This window comes from Taudactylus pleione, unplaced genomic scaffold (genome assembly GCF_031769625.1).
Source record: "Taudactylus pleione unplaced genomic scaffold, aTauple2 ptg000016l, whole genome shotgun sequence".
NCBI lineage: Eukaryota > Metazoa > Chordata > Amphibia > Anura > Myobatrachidae > Taudactylus > Taudactylus pleione.
Genome location: NW_028284418.1, coordinates 52694306 through 52719146, shown reverse-complemented (window position 1 = coordinate 52719146; position 24841 = coordinate 52694306). Strand labels below are relative to the sequence as shown.

The window sequence follows — 24841 nt, the reverse complement described above, 5'->3', positions numbered from 1 at the left end:
TATGTACAGTTTGGGGCCTAGTTTTTCTAACTGCCATCCTGCCTGCCACTGCAGTGTCACTCCTAGATGGGTCACGTGTTTGTGCCGCCCACTCGTGTCGCTTAGCATAGTCATCCAGCTACCTCGGTGCAACCTTTTGGACATAAAAACACTATTGTGAGGTGTGAGGTGTTCAGAATAGACTGGAAATGAGTGGAAATTAAGGTTATTGAGGTTAATAATAGCATAGGAGCAGAAAAACCTACAAATTCTGTGATTTTAGCTGTTTTTATGCTTTTTTTCAAAAAAATACAGATCCAAAACACAAAACCCAGAACCCAAAACACGGAAGGGTGGTTTTGGCAAAACCAATCCAGATCCAAAACACGAAGAAAGATCCAGATCCAAAACCAAAACACAAAACACGAAAAGTGGCCGGTGCACACCCCTAGTTAAAAGTAAAAATAAAAATTCGGCATGGGGTCCCCTCCCAAAAGTACAGCCAGCCCTGGACCTCTCAGTCCCTTCTGGGACAGGATAATCTGGGGAAAAACCTATGTGGGGTATTCTCTATTTTCCTATAACCAACACTGGGCTGAACCAGCAGCAGTGGTAAAGGCACAGCAGCCAGAACAGGCTCAGAGGTCCAGGGCTGGTTGTGCTTTGGGGAAGGGGGTGGACCCCACAATTTTTTTTCTTTTTTAACCCTTTCAGTATAGTTTAGAACACAGAAGCATAATCTGTGCAGTGCTTCTGCTGAACATGCTGCGGTGGAGGTGGTGGTATATTTTAAACTTTTATTTTGTCCCGAGTTTGATCCATTCTTGATCGTGTTTGCAGACACGATTCTTGAGAAATCCTTGTGTTGTATTCTTGTCTGTGGAAATGAGAGTTGGTTTGATGGTGTATTGACTTCTATTTGTGTGTTCAGTCGTGTTTTGCAGATAGATTCATGTTTTTACACCTGTGTTTGCCTTTAGTAAATATCTGTGTTTAAAAATCAGGAGAAACTCTCACAGGAATGCTAACTCAGACAAAGATGATTCTTAGCAAATTTACCCCCAGGGGGCAGCTCTAACAAACTATAGCACTGAGCAATGAGACACCAGAAGGCAGTGTAAATACGACACAATCTGGTTAGAAATACTGACAACTGTGATGTATAGTGAAGCAAAAGATATTTATTAAAGTACTGTAATAGGGGACAATAGTCCAGAAGAACCATTGTCTGAAGCACAGTAAATAAACAATGCCATTTGCATAGGAAGGAAATGCAACAATAATAACATAGCTGTAGAATGCAAAAAAGTAGGATTTTGGTTCTTGCAAATAACTGGTCTGCTTGAAACACAGATGTAGAAAGTAATGAAGCAAGATTCCGTTTTTTTCCAGGCTTGGAGAAATAACTAGTCTCTATGAGAACAGGATTAGACACAAACTAGGGCACAGTGAGCACAGAATTGGCAGCAGGCTGTGCAAAGTATATGGTGTCAAAACAGCAAATACAGCATGTATTTTATGGAAACATTCACTAATGTGAGCTGAAGCAGAAAGTACACGATGCTGAATTATATAAAGAACAGCAATACTATTATCCACAGGAAGGAATAGATGGCAGACCAGAACACAAGGAAATCCAATTGCAGGATAACAAGACCACAGGCTGGATATCAGTAGAAAGCACACATGGCAATAATAGCACAGTGGACAGATCCTATATCCATGTGTACAAATGATGGGCTGACAGGTACAGATGTGTCCTAGTACATCTAGCTCAATACACCACACAGCGCCAATTGCCTGGTGTGAGTGAGCCGCCATTTTGGCGTCTTTTTTCACCAAATATGTGACTACGACTGTGCTGACTAATTTGATATGTGACACTTGTATACAGGGGCGTAACTAGACCCCCTAACAACATTTTCACGGGCCCCCTTAGGTCTACACCCCCCTCGGTCCCCGAACCCTCCTCACTACCCTCTTCTCGACTTTCCTGCTCTGTGGTCACTCTGCGCAGAGAAGGCACACTCTCCCGGTTGGCTTCACTCTCTCTCCTCACTGACTGATGCTTGGAGGAGGTATGGCTGCTTCCTCCCAGTATCAGACCATGAGGAGAGGCAGAGCCGACCGGGAGGACACGACCATGGAGGGGGGGGCTGCGACCAAGGAGCATGGTACAGGTAAGTCAATGAGAGGGGAGTGAGGAAGGTGCCGGGACAGGCGGAGTGCGGGGCCAAGGACCAAGGCCTGGCACCTTAGGTGCATGGGAAGGGCCCTGGGTTGGTCCGGGCCCCATAGCAGCCGCACCCTCTGCACCTACGGTAGTTACGCCTATGTTTGTATATATGTGTGCACCTGAGTCTGTATATGAAGCACAACGGAACTTGGAATGAAAAAAGCTGCAACTCCCAGGTTGATAAGAAGGGATTAACTTTGTTCGCAGAACCAAACAAGCATTATCTCTTATGGACAACTAGATACTGCTAGCCACAGATTACCCAGGATAATGACACCAGATTTCATTTATACTCCTTTTACACTACAGCTAACTCTCGGGTTATTGCTGGGTTAACCCGGGTTGGATTCTCAGGTCGAGTGACCCGGCTATCCAACCTGGGTAGTTTGCAGGGTTTAACACGGGAATGACCCGTGTAACCCTGTAATGTAACCAGGTAACTAGGTTGTCCGACCCGGGTGCCGTTTACAGGATGGAGAGTTCCGAATTTTCTAGCGCTTGGAGATGATGTCATCTCCAAGCAGAGGCAGACCAGTTCCACTGTACCTGTGAGCAGTGTGAACAGCGCCGACCTGTGAATAACTCAGGTCGGTGCCGAGGTCTGAAGGGGATCTGTCCTGGGTCTGACCCTGTTTGGAACCTTGTTCCAAATACTGGGTCAGACATGGGAACTTAGTGTAAAAGAGGTATTATTAGTGATGCATCATCACCTTTCCCCCCACCAAGACTCCTTCTTGTTTCCTCAGAGCTGACAATATCTACACCTCCTCTGTTCCCCAAGTCTGATGTCTAGGTGTAATACATGATTCTGCTCTCTTTCTCTCCCTAGATCCAGACACTTTATCTTCCATTTCCACAGTATTTCCTGGATTTTACCCTTTCTTGCTCTGAAAACATCTAAATCATTTATTCTGCCCTTATCATTTCTCATTTTGATTGTGCTCTACTCCTCACTGGCCTATCTATCTCCTGCCTTGGCCCCCTCCAGTCTATACTTGCTAATGCTGCATGCCTCATTTCCTGCTTCACTGCCTTCTTGTCTCTCTCAGAATTATATTCAAACTTCCTATCACTCACCTTCAAGGCCCTCAATCATTCCTCCCCTTCTGTACATCTCCAAGCCTCATTCCCACTCACAATCCCTCCCACCCTACTCATTCTTCCAGTGACTACTGCCTCACCTCCTCCCTGATCACCTCCTCCATCACCTGACTAAAGGATGTCTTCCATTCTGCTCCTATCTTCTGTAATGACCTCCCACGCTCCATCAGACATTTACCCAACCTCCCTGCCCTCAAAATTCATCTCTTAAGCTCAGTTTACAGTTGAGAAAATGCTGATATGAATTGAAAATGGGGATGTAGTTAATTTAGAATCCTGACATGGAACTAAAGAAAAGGTGTCGACATCCTGACGCCTATCTTTAGCCCGACAACAAAATCTCAACAGCTGGCATCCCGAACAAAGGTAAGCGGGGCTCTGCAATCTGTTAGTCGCAGGGGGGAGGGTTAGTTTTAGGGGCCCCAAGGGGAGATTAGGATTAGACACCCCCTGGGAAGAGTTAGGTTTAGGCTATGGGGAGAGGGGGTTAGGCTTAGGCACCCCCAGGGGTAGGTAAGGGATAGACCCCCCTGGGAGGGTTAAGTCTAGGGTGCGGGAAGGGGAGGTTAGGATTTGGTACCACCAGGGGGAGGATAGGGTTAGGCACCACTAAGGGAGGGTTAGGGTACTTACCAACCCTGTCTGCATCTTCATCCTTAGGGCTTCAGGCCAGCCACCGGGACTTCATACCCATTCCTTGAAAATGTATGCGATCACTCTCTCACACTGATGTAACACCTGCTAACCTGGATTACTGGACAGTGGGTGACAGGGTCACAATATACTGATAATAATTTTCTCTCTTTAGGTTTCTTCTATATAACTGTTCTCTTGGCAGTGCATCCATTCAAGTGTCTTGATAGAGGAGTGGTCTACCAGGGGTCGGCATGGGTCTAATATGTAGGTGTGTTGGACAGAGTTCCCTCCCTTCCCAATAACTAGAACAGGTACTCAAAATTAGGGAACATTTACCCAATAAGGTATTTGAATAGGAAAATCTGAGTTTGGTCATGTAATGCAAAACTATATCCAGATTTAATGACAATTTATGCAGAAAAAGCCCCTTAAAAACCATTAATAACACACAACAATTTAAATGTCACTTACAGTATTACAAATAATGACCTACTGTAACTGAAGAGCATAAGAAATAGCATTAGCAGCAATATGACTGATCTAGTGGTGTTGTTGCCATTTTTGTCATTTGCTTGTGGCAATGACTGGGGTGTGCCTGTACCCTTTTCACATTGAGCCTCTGACCTGGGATATTGCTGGGGAAACCAAGATCCTGGTTTGATGTGAAATGGTCAACACGGGTTGTGTGTCCAAGGTCCTTCCCTCGAATTACCTGGATATGCTGCAGTCTGAAAGGTGTGACCTAGGTCTTTAGAGCTGGATCATAGTATAAGGAACTGATTTGTATATCAGGAGTGCTGGGAGATGTAGTCATCTACAAACAACAGAGCAGGCAGCATGGTGAACTGGCAGGAACTCCGGGCTACACAGTAGTAGATCATCAGTCATGATTAATGCAATGCAGTGAGCAATCACCACCACACAGTAATACCTCTAAACACAGTTGTTACCGATTTCTTCAAACTCTTCCAATATCTTCCCACTGTTATAATTCTAATAATACTATACAACTCCCCAACCTCCTTTTTTTCCCTTCACGCTGACTGCTAAGCTACGATATTAAGACCTTTATGCTAAACTTGAACCCTCATTCTCCCTCATACAGCACACTAATAATATATCACCTATTGTAAATAATACAATATGTCACACTAATATATTAACTAGAAATAAAACATTTTTCAGGCACTAATGCAGGTGAAGGTACTTAAAATCTAAAGTGTATAAAAAATTAAGATAAATATTGGTACCCATTAATATAATAATAATATTATTATTTATTATTATTATTATTATTGTTGTTGTTAATAATAACAACAACAACAATAATAATAATAATAATAATAATAAATAATAATAAAATAATAAAGCAACAGTGTCTCAATGTTAGTCTGTGAATACTCACAACAAAATTAAAAATGTAATAATAAATTAGAGATGTGCACAGACCCCCGTGTTTTGGTTTTGCCCTCAAGTGTTTTGGTTCAGATTCGGTTTTGTATTTCTTTAAAAATGTATAAAAACATCTAAAATCATGTAACGGACCTGTTGTTAATGTTCCTATAGTATTATTAGCATCAGTACAGTAATTTTCATTTTCAGTTAATTTTGACAACCTCACAGCTCCTGAAATCACAAGGGCAGGACTCCAAAACATGCAATATCCATTTTTTTAAATCCTAGTTGCCAAATTGCAAAAAGACTAAAGTCAATACTCAATCCTACTCGGAACCCCAAAGTGATTCTGAACTAGGGGCCTGATTCAGAGCCGGACGCTATTTGCGCTTGCTCATTCAGAAAAAAGGGATGGCTATTCAAATGAACCGTTCGCTCTTTGCGGTCTGTTCACGCCTCTAGGTCTGAACGAGCGAACCAAACATGCGGTCGTTTTTTGGAAAACTACGCCCCCTGGCCGCTCGCATCCTACGTCATGCCCTCTATTTATTAGATTAATCGAGTACATCGACCAACGTATGAACTGCTCGCTATTCTTGTGGTTGGTTTTTCCTACCGCAATCCTGCGAGTAGTTCTAACTATAAAATAACCCAGTGACGTGGTCAATGACGCTGCTGTATTAATTATGCACACCCATAAAACGCCCGTTTTGACCTTTAAGCATGCCTGCGTTCGGATCTCCACTCCCCGTTTTCAAGCACCTTCCCCTGTTACCACCCACATATGCCTCCTCCTGTCACTCAAAATAGCAGGCATTCGCTATTTAGCGAACAAACTATTTTCGACCGCACTGACTGGTTCGCGCATGCGTATTACGAGCGGCTCTGAATCAGGCCCTAGGACTCTGGCCCTAATTCAGAGCCGGACGCTCTGACAGAGCGCTCGCTCTGAATCAGGGCTGGCCCTCTGGTTTTTTAGAGCGGCCTCCTGGTCGCTCGCATAGCTGTGGGTGACCACCCACAGCTATAGCGAGTGGCCAGGAAGATGGTCGCGATGGTCAAGACCATCGCGACCATCGGGCTTGCGACGAGACCCTTGTGGTAGGGTCTCGTTGCCGCAAGGCGTAGAGTGCTTTCGGCTCTACCAGAGCTGAAAGCACTCCCACTGACATCACTTGTGATGTCAGTGGGGCCGGCCCCAGATGGTAGGCGTTCCCATGGGAACGCCTCCGTCTGGCCAGCCACGAATCAGGCCCTCTGTTCGACTTGGAACCCCTTAAGTTCGAGTGTGTTTGATATATTTATTTTTTTAAATGACTGCTCATCTCTATAATAAATGGCACTGCGCTAATAAAAATGATGAATCTGTCATGGCAGAGACATCAGTCAAGACACATGTGAAGTTTAACAACATTTAATAACTCACAAGAAATGTATAATGAAACAACACACAATGGTATCCTAACAATAGACATATATAATTTATACTCAATAAATACTGCACACACAGAGTAATTGTGAGGTAGATGGTGATAAGTCTCTGCTCTATACATGAGTGTATTGCCCCAATTAAAATGCAGCCCAAGCAGAATATAAAAAGATCCAATAAAATGTTGCAGTTTTTACCTGACATATGCACAACTTGTATGGGAAGTCTCATTACTGTACCAGTGTGATTCTGGCATGAATTGAGGTAGACCTGTAACAAACCAACTGGATGAGCTGGATTAGAGGTGATACTGCTTGTGAAATAATGTATCCAACATTTTCAGAGCAACTGCTGTAGGTTGAGGTTTATTGATAAAGCCTCCATTAGAGGTTATTAAAACCGAAATGTGAGGCTACAGCAGGTGGCAGCAGCACCAGGTTTTTCAAACTATTCGAGTCCCATGAGTGCTGCCTACACCTGCACAAATATACTTCATATTCGGGGAAGACACCTGGGCAAGAATAGTGTCTGGTTGTTGTGAATGCCATATCACATTGGATATATATATATAGTGTTCATTCTAGCACCCTGCATCTGTTACAACCCATGCAGTTCTACTTTCCTGTTTGGGGTGTCACTCTGCTCTAGTGCTTTTTAGCACATTCAGCTGTTGCAAAAAATGCTGACATACAGACCAGAGTGTGCAAGAAGCACCAGAGCAGAGAGGGACATCCCAGGCAGGAAAGAGGTGTGACAGGTGCAGGGTACTAGAATGAACACACACACGCATATATATAATCAGCAAAATTCACTAAACACCAGAATACCAGCACACCATAATAGTAACTAAAAAATATATTTTATAAAACACAATTTAGCATGTCTAGAAAACCATCAGTTTACAAAAGTGCTAAACATAGTGCATTAGTGGCATAGAGCAGCACATATACTTATCAGCAGTCATTCATATAAGCATTCATGTTGGCATCAGACTGGTAGCCCGACAGCTGTTTCGGTGTCCAGAGACACCTTCTCCCAAGGGCAACATATCCAGGGTGACACCACATAAAACTGACATACTGTACTCACCACTCATTGGATTATACCTTCTCCACACCCAAGTATGTGCACACACCTGTCTCGAATTGAAAAAATTTTGGCTTCAGCAGCTCAGTCTCATGCATCTATCTAAACTCATTCTAATAACCATTTGCTCTTCTTAAATGCTAATAACTCAGATCTGAATGCAGTGACAGCTGTATCGTGTACCTGTTTTCCACCAAAAACCCATGTCTGACCTGTGTTTTCAGACATGGTTCCAACCCAGGTCAGACACCGTTTACACAGCACCATCGATCCAAGTTATTCTTAAGTCAGCACCGTTCATACTGAACCTGGGTCTGCCCTGGTAAACTTGTGAAGTCATAAAAAGTGGGATTTGACTGCTCCACAACCAACAATCAGCTCCTTTTAGGCAGGAACCAGGTCGGATAACCCGGGTTGCGCCGTTTATACCGCACCATTACCCAGGTCCATCCTGGGTCCGACCCTGGTAGCTACCTGAATTGGATTGACGAGTCACTTGACCCGGGTTATTTTTCAGGGACCCTTTTTACACTGAACTGCCACCAGGGTAGACCCAGGTTTTTGCTTTGGTGTAGAAGGGGTATACTTTAGAAATCCAATTCACTTCAGTATCAGCAGTTAAAAACCCAACAAAAATAGTTTCCCATGCACTGATTTCAATATCAAACTCCAGTGACTCAGTATTAACAAACAGAATTTGTGAAATGCTGATGTCCATGACGTCCATGCCGTCACTCCTCCACCCCACTGGTACCAGAACACCGGTACTGATCCGGGGATCCTGGTAGGCAACTGGGGTCACAGCTAGCGGTGACCCCGGTTACCTGGACTGTGGCCAGATTTACGGGGGACAGGTAAGCGGCTGGGTCCCGCTGTGGGTCCCCGCCGAATAGCACAGTCCGGAGTCCCCAGGCAGGGGGCTCCTTGGGGACTGGACACAGCGTGGAGCCAGGTACTGCACCTGCGCTTCCACTACCTGGGCCACGGTGGTGCAGAAACGCTCTGGCATCCCGGTGGTTAAATGCAGGCCAGAGGAGCGCGCCTTCCCTGCACAGCAGCCGGCGCCTTCCCCGCTGCACACGGCCTCTCCACAGCGGTCTGAGCCAGTGCAGCTGCTTCTCCCCCGAACTCCGTCTCCTCTCTGCTCCTCGGCGGCCATCTTTTTACATGTGGCAAACGCTGCTGGAGCTGAACGCTGGCATTGTGGTCCGGGTCCCCCCTGCATACCTCTCCTCCGCAGTGGCAGGTCAGAGTATGTAGTGCTGTTTCCTACCAGACTCTGTGTCTGGGTAGTTGAGCTCAGCGCTAATAGTGCAGGGTTGAATTCTGCATTGTATGTGACTTATGCTAACGCTGCTGCCTGTACTGTATTTCTGTCTGTCAGCCTTTTTACCTAACCCTGTTCTTCTCTGTTAAAGCCCTTGCGGTGCGGTGTCGCAGGGGGGTGATACCTCACTACTACTGTGTTGTCTGTGAGGTGTGTCACATACATTTTTAAGTGTCACTCATCATGTCTGACAGTGATTACGATTTTTGCCTGCATCCAAAATGTACCGTATGTCATGTACAATTGGTGGAGGGTGATGGACACTCTGAGGGATTACGTAAGGCGTGTTTTCTCCTCTCACGCCCTATCTCTGCACCTGTGCAGGAACCTCCCTTGGCTTGTTTCGCTAAGGCGTTTACAACCTTGGTGGGACAACTAGCAACGCCCCCTGCTTTGCCCCAGATGGGGTTTTCACAGCAGTCAATGGTGTCGTTCCCCATACAGGGTTTTCCTAGACTGTTAGTGGTACCCCAGAGTCTTCCACTTTCACCTCCCCAGGTCACTCAAGAGCCTGCTTGGGTTAGCTCCCTGTCCACTACGGTGCAACACCTGTCAGACGTAGTACAGGGGGAGTCATCATTACGGCCGCAAGAACGACCACTGCAATCTCAAACTGATCACTATGATCAGGATGATATGTCATCCGATGACGAAGATATGTTTGACCTTTCTGACCAGGAGCCTTTGCATACTAAGGAGACAGAGTCTAAGTCTAAGGTATATATACCAGGCCTTATACGTGCGGTCCGCACGGCCTTGGTTATTGAAGATGACGAACCCCCCATGGCCAAATCAAATATGCCTTTTTCAAGGATATCAAAGGTGACACTACGGTATTTCCCCTATCTGGTCAGCTAGTGAATCATCTGGAGGAAGCGTGGAAAACTCCGGGTAAACGTTACCAGCCTCAAATGCACTTGGCGGGGGCATATCCCTTTGCGGAAAATTATTTCTTCAAGTGGGAAACCACTCCACAAGTGGATTCTCATGTCACACATCTAGTGAAGAGTACTACATTATCTATGCCCTCCATGTCCTCCTTAAAAGATCCTATGGATCGTAAGATTGAAATATGTCTCAAATCCATGTATTCCCTTGCAGGAGCAGTGTGCAGACTGGCTATGGCCATGTGCTGGGTGGCTAGAGCCATGGAGCGCTGGGCTGATACTTAGGAGGCGTCTCTGGACACTGACTCAGCACCTGAACAGGTGGAGTTGGTGGGTAATATCAGGGACTCAGCCACCTACATTAATGAGGCGGCCTTGGATATAGGCCTTCTTGCTTCTAGGATCTCCACGGCACCAGTGGCAGCTCATCGCACGTTGTGGTTGCATTCTTGGAAGGTGAATGCTGATTCCAAGTAGGGTTTGGAGGGATTACCCTTTAATGTCCTTTTTAAGTCCTTTTTGGCCCTGATCTGGACAAAATTGTGGCTACTCTGGCGGCAGCTAAGTCTGCGGGCCTGCCATCGGCTACTGTCCAATCAGGGTCAGGCTCTTCGTCCTTTCGGCCCTATAGAACCCAGAGTAAGCCCAGGGTACAGTCCTTTCCGAGGCAGACTGCTGCCAAGAAACCTACAAAGCCAAAGAAGCAGGCTTGGAGTACCAGACGTCCTGCTCCCAAGTCCGACGACAAACCTGCGGCCTGATGGGACGGGCCTCTCTTTGGAGGACCCCAAAGTGGGAGGCCAACTTCTTCAATTCGCCCAAAGCTGGTGTCTGACCACTTCAGGCACGTGGGTAAGAGAAGTTGTTTCACAGGGGTATGCCCTTTCCTTCCGGCGGAGGTCTCCCAGACAGTTTTTCACCATGGGTATTCAGACCAATCAGGACAAGGCCCTGGAGTTCAAAAAGGTATTGCGTTCTATGCTCCAGGATGGGTTCATAGTGCCGGTTCCTTTGTCTCAGAGGGGATTGGGGTATTACTCCAATCTTTTTCTGGTACAGAAACCCAATGGGTCCTACCGGCCAATACTCAACCTCAAATCCCTCAACAAATTACCTGCATATCCCTATTGTCTCAGTGCACCAGCGTTTCCTCAGGTTTGCCGTGGTCAACGACCATTTCCAGTTTCAGGTGCTGCCTTTTGGTCTGGCCACAGCGCCTCGTGTGTTTACCAAAGTTATGGCAGTTATGGCAGCTCACCTGCAGATGCAGGGGGTTCGCTTGTTGCCGTATCTGGACGACCTCTTGTTGTTGGTGGAATCTCCAGAGAACCTTCAGCACAATCTGCAATTGACTGTCTCTGAGTTGCAGACTCACGGCTGGATGATAAATTGGAAGAAGTCCTCCCTGGCGCCATCACAGAGGATGCTCCATCTCAGAGCTCTGATGGACTCCCAACATCAGAGAATCTTTGTGATGGAGGACAAGATCTCTGCATTCCAGCAAAAGTTTGCATTTGCCTGCGGAGTTGCCGGGTGTCTATTCACTCTGCGATGAGGTTACTGGGTTCCATGGTGTCGATGTTCGACATGGTGGAGTTTGCCCAGTTCCACTCCAGACCTCTGCAGAAGTTGATTCTCTCCAGATGGAATGGGTTGCCCCAGTGGATAAAGTCACAGACAATGGTGCTTCCCCCGGAGGTACGTCTGTCTCTGGCCTGGTAGCTGCAGACTACTCACCTGAACAGGGGGCACCCCTTTTGGATTGCGGACTGGGTCCTTCTGATGATGGACACCAGTCTCCGAGGCTGAGGAGCAGTGATGGGTCCTCACTTCTTCCAGGGAAGGTGGACGCTGTCAGAAGCTGCTCTTCCAATAAACATATTGGAACTTCGGGCAGTGTTCAAGGCTCTCCAGCAGGCAAGACAGGTCCTGCATGGGAGGACCGTGCAGGTTCAGTCAGACAATGCTACCATGGTGGCTTATATAAACCACCAAGGAGGGACCCCCAGTAAGGTTGCTCTGATAGAAGTGTCCCGCATTCTAGCTTGGGCGGAAAGACATCTCATTGCAATATCAGCAGTGTTCATACCAGGAGTCCTCAACTGGGAAGCAGACTTTCTCAGCCATCAAGATGTGCATCCAGGAGAGTTGTCTCTTCACCAGGAGGTGTTTCAGCTACTGGTGAACAAATGGGGCCTACCGGAGATAGATCTCGTGGCCTCCTGACACAACAACAAACTGCCGGTGTTCGGGTCAAGAACAACAGATGCAAAAGCTTATCTAGTGGACACCCTGTCAGTCAGTTGGACCTTCCAGTATGAGTACCTCTTCCCTCCGTTCTCCCTTCTTCCTCGAGTGATACGCAAATTCAAGCAAATTCAAGTGGGACGCTCCTACTGATAGCTCCAGCGTGGCCCAGACGGCACTGGTACTCAGACCTTCAGAGTTTCTCAGTGGACACTCCGATGCTGTTGCCTCAACGTCCGGAACTGTTATCTCAGTGTCCTTGTCATCATCTGGACCTGGGTCGGCTGTCTTTGATGGCGTGGCCATTGAGACTGCCCTCTTGAGGTCCAGAGAGTTTTCCAGCTCTGTGGTTAACACCATGTTATGGGCTCAGAAGCCTTCATCTGCCAGCATTTACCATCGGGTATAGCGGGCTTTCTTTCAGTGCTATCGCTCAAGAGGCTATGCTCCTAGGGTCTTTCAGTTATCCAGGGTGCTGGCTTTCCTACAGGAAGATTTAGATCAAGGTCTTCGCTTTGCTTCTCTGAAGGTGCAGGTGTCTGCCCTATCTATATGGTTTCATTGTAGGATTACTTCCTGATGTCCGTACTTTTATGCAAGGTGTACTGTGTATTCAGCCTCCCTTTGTTCCACCTGTGGCGCCTTGGGATTTGGCTGTGGTCATAAGAGCTCTTCAAGGACCTCCATTTGAACCACTAGGCTCAGTGGATTTGAATGGCTTACCCTTAAAACGGTGTTTCTTCTGGCCATTGCTTCAGCCAGAAGGGTCTCAGAATTGGGGGCTCTATCATGTCGACCTCCATTTCTCATTTTTCATAGAGACAGGGCTGTGCTTCGCACTCGCCCTGGTTTTCTCCCGAAGGTGGTATCTAGCTTCCATATCAATGAGGAAATTATTGTGCCAGCCTTTAATTCACCTTTTGGTTGGTGAGGCCACCTTGGATGTGGTGCAGGCCATAAAACTTTATGTTGACCGCACTGCTTCTTTTAGGAAATCAGACTCTTTGTTTGTCCTTTATGGCTTCCGGAAGAAGGGTTGGCCTGCCACTAAGCAAACGTTGGCAGAATGGATTCGCCTGGCTATTTCTGAATCTTATGTTCATGAAGGCCTTCCTGTTCCATCTTCTGTTAGGGCTCATTCCACTAGGTCTGTGGGTCCTTCGTGGGCAGCTCAACGTGGCCCTCAGTGGTCCAGCTTTGCAAGGCAGCCACGTGGTCATCTGTCCATACTTTCGTACAGTATTGTGCCTTTGATACCTACGCCTCTCAGGATGCTTCCTTCGGGCAACGGATTCTGCTTTCAGCACAGGAGCGTCCCCACCCTTAAAGGATACTGCTTTGGGACATCCCCAAGGTATCCTGTGGATACCCTATGGACCCTGAAGTAGAAAATAAGAGATATGGTAAGAACTTACCCTTGTTATCTCTATTTCTACGAAGTCCATAGGGTTCCACAGGACTCCCGCCCTGTCCCACCTGTACTGCAGATGGGCTTTTTGCTCTGGTCACCGGTTTTTCCATCTCCCTCTGGTGAAAATGTGGTTTCTTGTGTGTTCCAGACTTTCTTCTCTCTCTTTTCTCCTCCTCCGGCCTATGGTTTGTGACATAAATGATTTCCTTAATGCTCGGGGGCGGGGTATAGGAGAGGGACCCCAGTGCATCCTGGGAGGATGAAAAACTTAACTCTGTGGTGCCCGATGCCTGACGTCATTACCTGTACCCAAGGTATCCTATGGAACCCTATGGACTTCATAGAAATAGAGATAACAAGGGTAAGTTCTTACCATATTTCTTATTTTCTTCAAATAATGTCAAAATAGTCAAACAAAAAAAAAATAAATGTCCAATAATTATATATTTAAAAGTCCATAAGTGAACCAAGATGCAATCACTTCATAATTAATTCATAGAAAAGTCCAGTAAGGATGCACACTTTGTAAAATAATATGGGTGCTTGACCATACATAAATTGATAACAGCAAAATCCAGTAAACACCAGAATACCAGCACACCATAATTTTCTATATTGTATAAAATTTTTCCTTTTGTTGTTTTCTGTTGTTATATGTGTAGTATTATGCATGTCTTTTTTACCCAGTCCAGATCAGATGTTCAAACTTGGTCCTGCCTGCCCTGCATCACCGCCAGCAGGTTGGTTAGGAAATCTAAATTGTTTCCTGGCAACCACAGTTGCGGGAGAAAATGAAGAAGGAGCTGTTGCCATGTCACGGTACGCTTCGGGTCTTTGTACCTCTGCAGGCTTGTGTCGGCCGGAAAGAGAGACACCACATAGGCTTTAAACCTAGGATCAAGGACGGTGGCAAAAATGTAGTGGTCTGATTTCAACAGATTGACCACCCTGGAATCCTGGCAAAGCGAATGAAGGGCTTCATCCACAAATCCCACATACTGAGCGGAATCGCTCTGTCTTAGCTCCTCCTTCACTTTCTCCAGCTGCTTCTGCAAAAGCCTGATGAGGGGAATGACCTGACTCAAGCTGGCAGTGTCTGAACTGACTTCACGTGTGGCAAGTTCGAAGGGCAGGAGAACCTTGCACAACACGGAAATCATGCTCCACTGCACTTGAATCAGGTGCATACCCACTCCTTTGCTTATGTCATAGGTGGATGTATAGGCTTGAATGGCCATTTGCTGCTCCTCCATCCTCTGAAGCATATAGAGGGTTGAGTTCCACCGCATTACAACCTCTTGCTTCAGGTGATGGCAGGGCAGGTTCAAGAGTGTTTGCTGGCATTCCAGTCTTTGGCACGAAGTCGCTGAATGGTGAAAGTGGCCTGAAATTTTTCGGGCCACCGAGAGCCTCTCCTGCACAGCCCTGTCGTTTTTTAAAAAATTCTGCACCACCAAATTTACTGTGTGAGCAAAACATGGGACATGCTGGAGTTTATCCAGATGTAATGCCCGCACAATATTTGTTGCGTTGTCAGATATCACAAATCCCCAGGAGAGTCTAAGTGGGGTAAGCCACTGGGCGATGATTTCCCTCAGTTTCTCTAAGAGGTTGTCAGCGGTGTGCCTCTTACTGAAACCGGTGATACACAGCGTAGCCTGCCTTGGAACGAGCTGGCGTTTCTGAGATGCTGCTACTGGTGACGCTGCTGTTGTTGCTGCGTAAGGTGATACATCTAACAAGTGGGCTGTCACAGTCATATAGTCCTTAGTCTGCCCTGTTCCACTTGTCCACATGTCCGTGGTTAAGTGGACATTGGGTACAACCGCATTTTTCAGGACACTGAAGATACTTTTTCTGACGTTTCTGTACAGTCTCGGTATCGCCTGCCTAGTGAAGTGGAATATAGAAGGGTTTTGGAACCGGGGACACACTACCTCCATCAATTGTCTAAATCCCACTGCACTAATGGCGGATACCGGATGCATGTCTAACACCAACATAGCAGTCAAGGCCTCAGTTATACGTTTTGCTTCAGGATGACTGCTGTCGTACTTCATCCTGCTCGCTAAGGACTGTTGGAGGGTCAATTGTTCAGTAAAAGTAGTGGTGTTCCTACTTCCTCTCTGGGATGATGAATGACTCCCAGCAGCAACAGCAGCAGCAGCAGCAGTAGGCGTAGCAATGCAGGATCCTCCGGAGGAATCCCGGATAGGAGAGTCAGTCATGCCAGTGACATGGCCTGCAGGACTACTTCCGATCCTGACTAAGGAGGAAATTGACGAGGAGGGAGTTGACGGTGTGGTTTGCAGGCGCTTGGATACAACAGGACAACGAGATTTAGGTGTCCCTGGACTGCTTACTGTCTTAGCCAAAGTTTCTGAACTTGACAGTAACTTTTTATGAACGCGCTGCAGGTGCCATATAAGGGAGGATGTTCCTAGGTGGTTAACGTCCCTACCCCTACTTATTTCACCTTTACATAAGGTACATATGGCAAGACAGTTGTTGTCCGAATTTGGATAGAAATATTGCCAGACCAAAGAGGTGGAATGTTTGGTCTTCTGCCCAGGCATGACCGTGATGGGCTTTTTCATCCCACGGACAACAACTGTCTCCCCCGGAGCCTGATTTAAACAAACCACATCACCATCAGAATCCTCCTTGCCAACTTCCTCCTCAGCGCCAGCTACACCAGTATCTTCATCCTGTTGTACTTCAACAGTGACATCTTCAATTTGCATATCAGCAAGTGGACTGTGGGTGCTCCTTTCAGCGCTTGCAGGGGGCGTGCAAATGGTGGAAAGAGCCACCTCTTCCTGTCCAGTGCTGGGAAGGTCAGGCATCGCAACCGCCACCACACTTGGACTCTCTTTGGGGATTTGTGATATCTTCTTAGAATGCACAGTTCTTCGCTGTGCTTTTGCCAGCTTAACTTGTTTGATTTTTGTAGTGGGAGTAGGGCTTCCATCGTCATGTTAAGCTGAACCACTAGTCATGAACATAGGGAAAGACCTTAGCTGTTCCTTGCTACTCCGTGTCGTAAATGGCATATTGGCAAGTTTACGTTTCTCCTCAGATGATTTACATGTTTTTTTTAAGAACATTTTCCTGAACGTTGTCATTTGGGATTGTATATGCCCTCTACTATGACATTGGGCATTGGCCTTGGCAGACGACGCTGATGGCATGTTATCGTCTATGTCATGACTAGTGGCAGCAGCTTCAGCACTAGGAGGAAGTGGTTCTTGATCTTTCCCTATTTTATTTTTATCGGAGAAAGTTTGGTCCTCCATTTATGTTATATTGATATATACGTGCGGCTAAGGCGCACACAAACACAGAAAATAATTTTTTATTTTTGTTGGAAACTAGTGCACTTTGTGGGTTACACCACCCTTTAAGAAATGAGCCAGCCGGCTCTTTACTTATGGGACACAGGCGCACGCTTGGCGCTGCTCCTTTGTTGATGCATGTGCAGCTACAGTGTACACAATTCACAAAGACAGAAAAAAAAGAAGAATTTTTTATTTTTTGTGGAGCGCACTTTGAGAGTTACACCACCCTTTAACAGACAGCCGCATGCTTGGCGCTGCTGCTTTGAGGATGCACGTACGGTGCAGACAATTCACAAACACACAAGAAAATGTTTTATTTTTGTTGGAGTGCACTTTGGGGGTTACAGCACCCTTTAACAGACGAGCCAACCAGCCCTTTACTTATGACACCGGCGCACGCTTGACGCTACTTTGTTGATGCACGTGCGGCCACAGTGCACACAATTCACAAGCACAGAAAATGATTTTTTTCTTTTGTTTGGTGTACAGTTTGGGGGTTACATCACCCTTTAACGGTCAAGCCAGCTGGCCCTTTACTTATGGGACACAGGTGCACGCTTGGCGTTACTTTGTTGATGCACATACGGCCACAGTGCACACAATTCACAAACACAGAAAATAATTTTTTATTTTGTTTGGAGTGCACTTTCGGGGTTACAGCACCCTTTAAGAAATGAGCCAGCCGGCTCTTTACTTATGGGACACAGGCGCACGCTTGGCGCTGCTCCTTTGTTGATGCATGTGCAGCTACAGTGTACACAATTCACAAAGACAATGACTACAACTGACTGCACAACACAGCCCAGCCAGCCCCTATGACAGCAGCACAACACAGCCCAGCCAGCCCCTATGGACAACAGCAGCACAACACAGCCCAGTCAGCCCCTATGGACTGAGTGGTCACAGCCCCTATGGACAACAGCAGCACAACACAGCCCAGCCAGCCCTAACTCCCACCCTCCCTCTTCACTGTCCACAGTCGGAGTGAGAAATGGCGCCGGCGCGGGTACCTTTTATAGAATCCAAAACCCGCGAGATCCGGAAGGCGGGATGATGACGTTTTGCCTCGATTTCAGATCCGAGTCAGGCGGGAAAAGTCGAGCCTGACTCGGATACGACTCGGATCGGGGGTGCTCGGGGGGGGTTCGGATTTCAGAAATCCGAACCCGCTCAACCCTAATTTCAAGCATACTAAAATGATACAAATGTTTCTTTGTTAATTGGGAATTTAACAAACACTGCATGAGCTCAATTAATTCAGCTAAGTGCACATTAGGGAATACTCCATGATAAATAACGCAGGAATAATCTTTGTTATTCTAATTTACAATCTATATAAAAAATATTAGTTTTGTTTAGTTTTAAAATGTCACAAAGATATGATGACTAGAATTATAATACTTCTTTGTCTCTACTGGAAAAGTGCTACTTGCAGATAATTATAGTTATTGAATAAATACAGAGAATTGTATTAAAAAACAAGTTATGTGCTAAAGCTTAATGTTAATTATTTTAGAAAGATTATCAGAATGTATATTCTCCTGTTTAAATACTATTTTCATAATTACGTATTCTAAAAGAGAATCTGATTTTGTTTGTTTCTACTTCATGCAGAATAACAAGTTTCCTATATAAATATAAAAAAAATATATTCCATTAATAGGCAGTGTATATTATCACATATTGCTTACAGCCATACTCCACTATACTATACATGGGATCGGTAATGCCAGTGGCTGGTTAGCCGCCAGATCAAATACCGAAAGCGGTAGCCCGGTGGGTCGAAATCCTGACAGCTGAAGGTAATTACCCTAACTCTCCCCTCTCCCGCCCCTAATCCTAACCCTCCCTTTGGGGTGCCTAACCCTAACCTCCCCCCTAGTGCCTAACCCTAACTTCCCTCCTGTTAGTGCCTAAACATAACCCCCTCCCCGCACCCTAAACCTAACCCTCCCGGAGGGGTGCCTAATCCTAACCCCCCCAAGTGGTGCCTAAGCCTAAGTCCCCCGGGGGATCCTAAACATAACCCTTTCCCCCCTGGCGGCTAGACGCGAAGACACCCGGAATACCTTTGTTCGGCATGTTGGGTATCGGGATTCCGTAGTGGGGCTAATGATAGGCGTCAGGATTTTGACGCCTATCTTTAGTCCCATGTTGTGTTATTGGTGGGCGGGATTGCGCCCGCCGGTATTCTGACTGCATCCCCTATACATTAATATATATACAAAGTTCATAGAGCAGGAACTTATCATCCCCACTCACGCTTACTAGTTGCGATGTCAATGGACAATTGAAGCCTTTGGAGGACCAGATCACTGGAACACTGCATCCCTGGTAAGTAGAACTATGTATTCTATAATAAATTATTAAATTCAACCAAAACTACCATTTAATTTAACAGTACCACAAAGAGAAATGCCTAGTGGCGCTTTAAGTGTAGATCTAAGAGTTAAGTAATCCTTTTCACCAATCGTCATTGAACTTTATAAAACTCTTTTTCAGCAGCTCTCTATGACATATACTATATGCAATGAGGGCGCAAGATAGTATAATACATTTACACAATTACACCACCATGTGCATATATACCAGATAAAGTTGAATTTAGTGAATCTTATAGATTCTTTATTTCCATCTGTCACAACCCTTCCCCTGCAGAGGTTACTCCAACTTCATACACTGAAATCCTCCGGCAGCCTAACCCTAATCCTAGCCCTCACCCCTAACCCCTAACCCAAACCTTAAAAGTGTTGAAAAACCATAAAAACATGTGTCATCCATATGAACCGGTCAACCTTATAACCATGTCGGCAGTTTGCACCATCGACCTTTTGACAGCTGCCCTTTTGAACCTGTCGACCTATTAGATCTCGGCCCTCTGGCGTTGACCTATTATATGTGGATCTATTCATTGTTAATTTTATATCCGGATACCCTTTGTCAACTTGATTATTAAATTACATGTAATATATAACTAAAACAACAATGTCAGGATCAATCATTCTTTCTTAGCTACTAATATAATAAATACATTAGGATATGACATCTAACTAGTGTTACCAATAGACATACTGTACTTAACCACTTTTTATGCATCTCTTCCAGAAGATATGTAGAGGAAGTAATAGAGAGTCCGGGAGGTCCTACCCTTATCCCAGAGTCTCTCAGAGTATGCAATCATACCATTAGCTGTGCAGAACATGTATTATAGCATTAAAACATGTAAGGTTTTGAATCCAAGTCCACTTTAAATCTATAAATGAGAAACAGTTCTCTCCACAGCTGTTCACTGACCAAAAGCTCTCCTGAGAACTCCAGAGCACTCCATACTACTGTGTATACAGTAAGATGATCAGTATGCACTTGTTGTCTGCCCAGTGTGGCAGGGGACACAATTATTTCCAATCCACAAAGTTACATGATGTTTGCACCAGCACTCAGGGTTGCCAAGAGAAATCTTGGGCCCCGATACAGCAACTTCCCGGGGCCACAGCATGTTGGGAGCATGACTGCTCTGTGGCAAATTATGAACTGGGGGCACTACAATTTGGTATAATATGAACTGTGGGCACTGTGTGGAATAATGTGAAGTATAGCTCTACTATGGGGCATAAATTTAAATAGGGGGCACTATTATGTTGTATAAAGTGAACAACCGCTGCAGTGAGAGGTGTCTCTCTATAAGCATTGGTACAGGCATGGGCGTTGGAACGGGGGCAGGGGGTGTGTGGTTAATGGGGCCGCTCACCTCCCCCAAACATGTGAAAGGAGCTGTGGCTACCAAAGGTATGGAGCTGTGCTTTATAGCAATAGGCTACGCAGCCCCTGCATTGCATGGAGGAGGAGGTGTAATGTGTGGTCTTTAGGTTAAAACACCACACATTACACCTTATAAAGCACATCCCCTGACCATACATGGCTGCTACTCAGATAATGGAGAGGGAAGAGGAGAGGGTAGTGGGGAGGAGAGGGTTGGGGGGGGCTTCCCGACTGTAATCCCGGCAAGGGGTTAAATGGCAGGCGTCAAAATCCCAACACCTGTCATTTTACCTACGCCAGGAGCCCGACACCCGACTTACCAATCGAAGGTAAGCCGGGCACCGGGAGCGGGAGGGAGGGTTAGGTTTAGGGTCCCCGGGGGGGGGGGACTTAGGGTTAGGTACTCCCCAGGAGTTTAGGGTTAGGCTAGGGGAAGGGAGGGTTAGGTTTAGGCACGCCCGGGGGAGGTTAGGGTTAGGCAACCCCCCGGGGGTTTAGGCAGCGGGGAAGGGGGGTTAGGTTTAGGCAAATATAGGGGGATTAGGGTTAGGCACCTGGGGGGGAGGTTAGGGTTAGGCACCCCTAAGGGAGGGTTAGGGTTTGAGAGTAGAATAGGGTAGGAAATACTTACCTTGGGACGATCAGGATTTTCTCTGCTGCCGGGATACTGCTGCCGGGATTTGAATCATACTGAATCCATGTATATTTATAAATATACTGTATATTTAGTATATATATATATATATATATATATATATATATATATATAGTAAGAAAAAACAATGATGGCACCCTGGTCCAGACACTCACTCTAGTAAAAATAAAGCTGTCCAGCATTTCTGGGCTACATGCATAAACAGCCAGTATTTACCCTGCATGCATGCAAAAAAAAAAATACATGTATTTGCACTAGATACAATATGTGCGCAGACACCCGTGTTTTGGTTTTGGCGAAACCACCCTCAACAGCGCCTATGCACGTTTAAAAAATTAACTAAGAAAAATGTGGTTAGGTTTTATCGTTGTGTTGTTGAAAGTGTGTTGACGTACTGCAAAACAGTCTGGTCAGGCAATAGCACCAGGGGGTAACGCAAGCTCTTAGAGCGAGTTGTACGTACTGCTGTGCGTATTATTGGGTGTGATTTGGCATCAATTGAAGACATCTACTCTGAAAACTGTCGCAAGGGAAATAGTATTGTACAAGACTGTCATCATCCTAACCATCACATTTTTTCCCTCCTTCCGTCTAATAGACGGTTCAGGTGTATAAAGGCTAGAAAATCTCGATTTAAGAAAAGTGTTTTTCCATATTTATCTTCAGTTTAAATCAGTCAACCCAAAATGGTAATTTGTAATTATTTGTGGATGTTCTGGATTGAAATTTTGTTGTGTTTCTTTGCAATGACAATAAATTTATATCTATCTATCTATCTATCTATCTATCTATCTATCTATCTATCTATCTAATGTTATGGTACGGATTTGATTTTGGATTTCTTTAAAATTGATATTAACAGCAGGGGCAAACGCAAGATTTCTAGAGAGGAGTTTCTAAATGCTTGATTTTAAAGCAAGTGTGGCCAGTCCATGAAGGGCATAATTAGCACATAACCAGCTATAATATACGTCATACTAAGTATAGTGTATAGGTGCATACACACACAACGATTTTTCGAACGATTATCGTTAAACGATATCGTTTAACGATAATCGTTTGAAAAAATCGTTCACTTTCTGAGTCAAACAATGAACGATTATTGTTCATGCGCGTTCATGTTTGTAGTTTGTAGTTCAGTCAGACTTGTCAACTCAACGATTTTCATTAAGTTAATATGCAAAAATCGTTTGTAGTTCATAAAAATCGTTCATTACATTTAAATGAACATAGTAAATGAACAACTTTAGTAAACGATTTTAGTTCATTTTTTCAAGGTAGAAAATCTTTTACTAAAATCGTTCATTAACTAAATCGTTGTGTGTGTGTGTATGTACCTATTATGGTGCATACACACGATCAGATTTTTCCTTCAGATATGAACGATAACGATTTAAAAATCGTTCAGTCGTTCATATCTGAAGGAAAATCGTTCATATCTGACATGCCTGAACGATGGACGATCAACGATGCGCGTTCCCGTTTGTCAGATAACGATATCTGACATCTGATGGGTTTGCAGTCAGACTTGGACGATTCCATTCATTTTAATGCAGTCAAAAATCGTTCAATCGTTCAAATCGTTCAAAACTTTGGTAAAATCGTTCAAATCGTTCAATCGTTCAGTCGTTCATCTGACAAATCTGACAAGTCTGACAAATCTGACCGTGTGTACGCTCCATTATGTAATATATAAAGGACCAGCAATCACAGTAAGCCATTAGATGCGGCAGTAGGGCCATCCTGCCTGAGCTGAATATTTTTATTTCAGATGTGGGCACCATTCCAGATCATTTGAGCAAGTCTAGGAGTCTGGGGGAGCAGCAAAAGAACATTGCACTGACCGGACGTATATGTACAGATTGGTCTCCTTATGCACCGGATAGTGTATTATTATACAGTATTAACAGTTAACCCAATAGATGGTCTATATCAGTGCACCCTTAACAGTGCATGTTTTTCAGATCCTCTAGTTGGCGCATTGGTGTATTCATTACTGGCTCACACATTTTAAAAGATCAACAGGTGGTGGTAATTATTTCATTTGTGACACTGAGGGGATCTTAAAACATGCAACTTTAGTATTATATGCTATTTATATTGTGGTCATCATGGTGTGGGCTGTGGAGGGGGGTTTCCAGGTAACCGGAACCCCCCCCCCCCTTCGTTTGTCTATGAACAGCTAAAATCATGTAATTTAGACCTGTTTACATGCAAAACCTGAGTTCTGAACTCTGAACAGCAGACCCGAGCCAGCAATCAATTCTCCTCAGAACCCCAAAAGTAATCCGGGCAAGGATTTGAGTTGACTCAGAACCCCACATTTCGGGTGTTTGTGGGTTTCAGCAAAACTGAACCACACATCTCTAATTTGCACCTGTTGCATTGCAACATGGTTTGTTCCAGATACAAAGTTATTTGATTTGTTTGCTTTACTTGTAATTCAGAATCAGTCCCACATGCTGGCAGCTCGCTTTTCCTTATTGAGCACAAGTGTTCAACTCATTCATTTAGTAAATGCCAGAGACGCCACAACGTTAGAAATTAATTTCCACCCATATGTATTAAAAATTACATCCAGGGACAGGTTCTCTGATAGGAGTCTGACCCTGTGATGTGTAAACTAAAGTGATCACATCAGTAATTGCTTTACTTTATGCTGCTTACCTACTGCACATGTGAGGTCATTGGCCAGCGCATGCGTCTCACCCAGTAAATTGTGCAATATGTAGCCCTTAGGCTACAATGGCTAAAGCCATAGCTAGAACCATACCTGGAGGAGGGGCCAGCCCACAGTTACTACCCAAACACTGTAGGGTCGGAACTAGGTGAAGGGGGGAGGAGGGAAGAAGCAGGCAGAGATGGACTGTGGGAAGGGAGGAGGTGGAGCAGCCGGAAAGGGGCTTATTTCCCTGCTCATGGTACCCCAAAACAGTGGCTGCACTTCGACCTGCGACCCAGTACTGGCACCTTAAATTGTTTTTTGGGGGTGAAAAGGCCCCCATTTTGGCACCTATGGTAAATGCATATTAGCAGAGAAAGTGATTTTATTTCACACTCACCTGGGGGGAGAGATGTACTAAGCTCTGAAAAGTGATAAACTGGAAAGTGATAAATGACCAGCCACTCAGCTCCCAACTGTCATGTTACAGGCTGTGTTTGAAAAATGACAGTTGGGAGCTGATTGGTTGGTGGTTTATTACTCTCCAGTTTATCACTTTTCAGAGCTTAGTACATCTGCCTCTAATCATGCTTTTTATGCTAATGCTCTGGAATAATAAAACTGGTTGAGACCATCCCTTTGTCTCTGCCCTGAGTCTCACTCTCTCTTTAGGGGAGATGTATGAAACCTTTA

General features: G+C 45.3%; 1 protein-coding gene across 2 annotated transcripts in view; it reads right to left on the bottom strand.

Annotated features, from left to right (window-relative positions):
- FGFBP3 (fibroblast growth factor binding protein 3) overlaps nucleotides 1–24303 on the bottom strand; it is a 205136-nt gene extending 180833 nt beyond the window's left edge. The window contains exon 1 of one of the 2 annotated variants that reach the window (XM_088474000.1): nucleotides 24260–24303. The gene's annotated coding sequence lies outside the window, so the exon portion shown is untranslated. Of the gene's footprint in view, nucleotides 1–24153; nucleotides 24227–24259 lie in introns of those variants that run through there. The other variant, XM_088473998.1, reaches the window with a different exon arrangement.
- Between the last annotated feature and the right edge of the window lie 538 nt (nucleotides 24304–24841).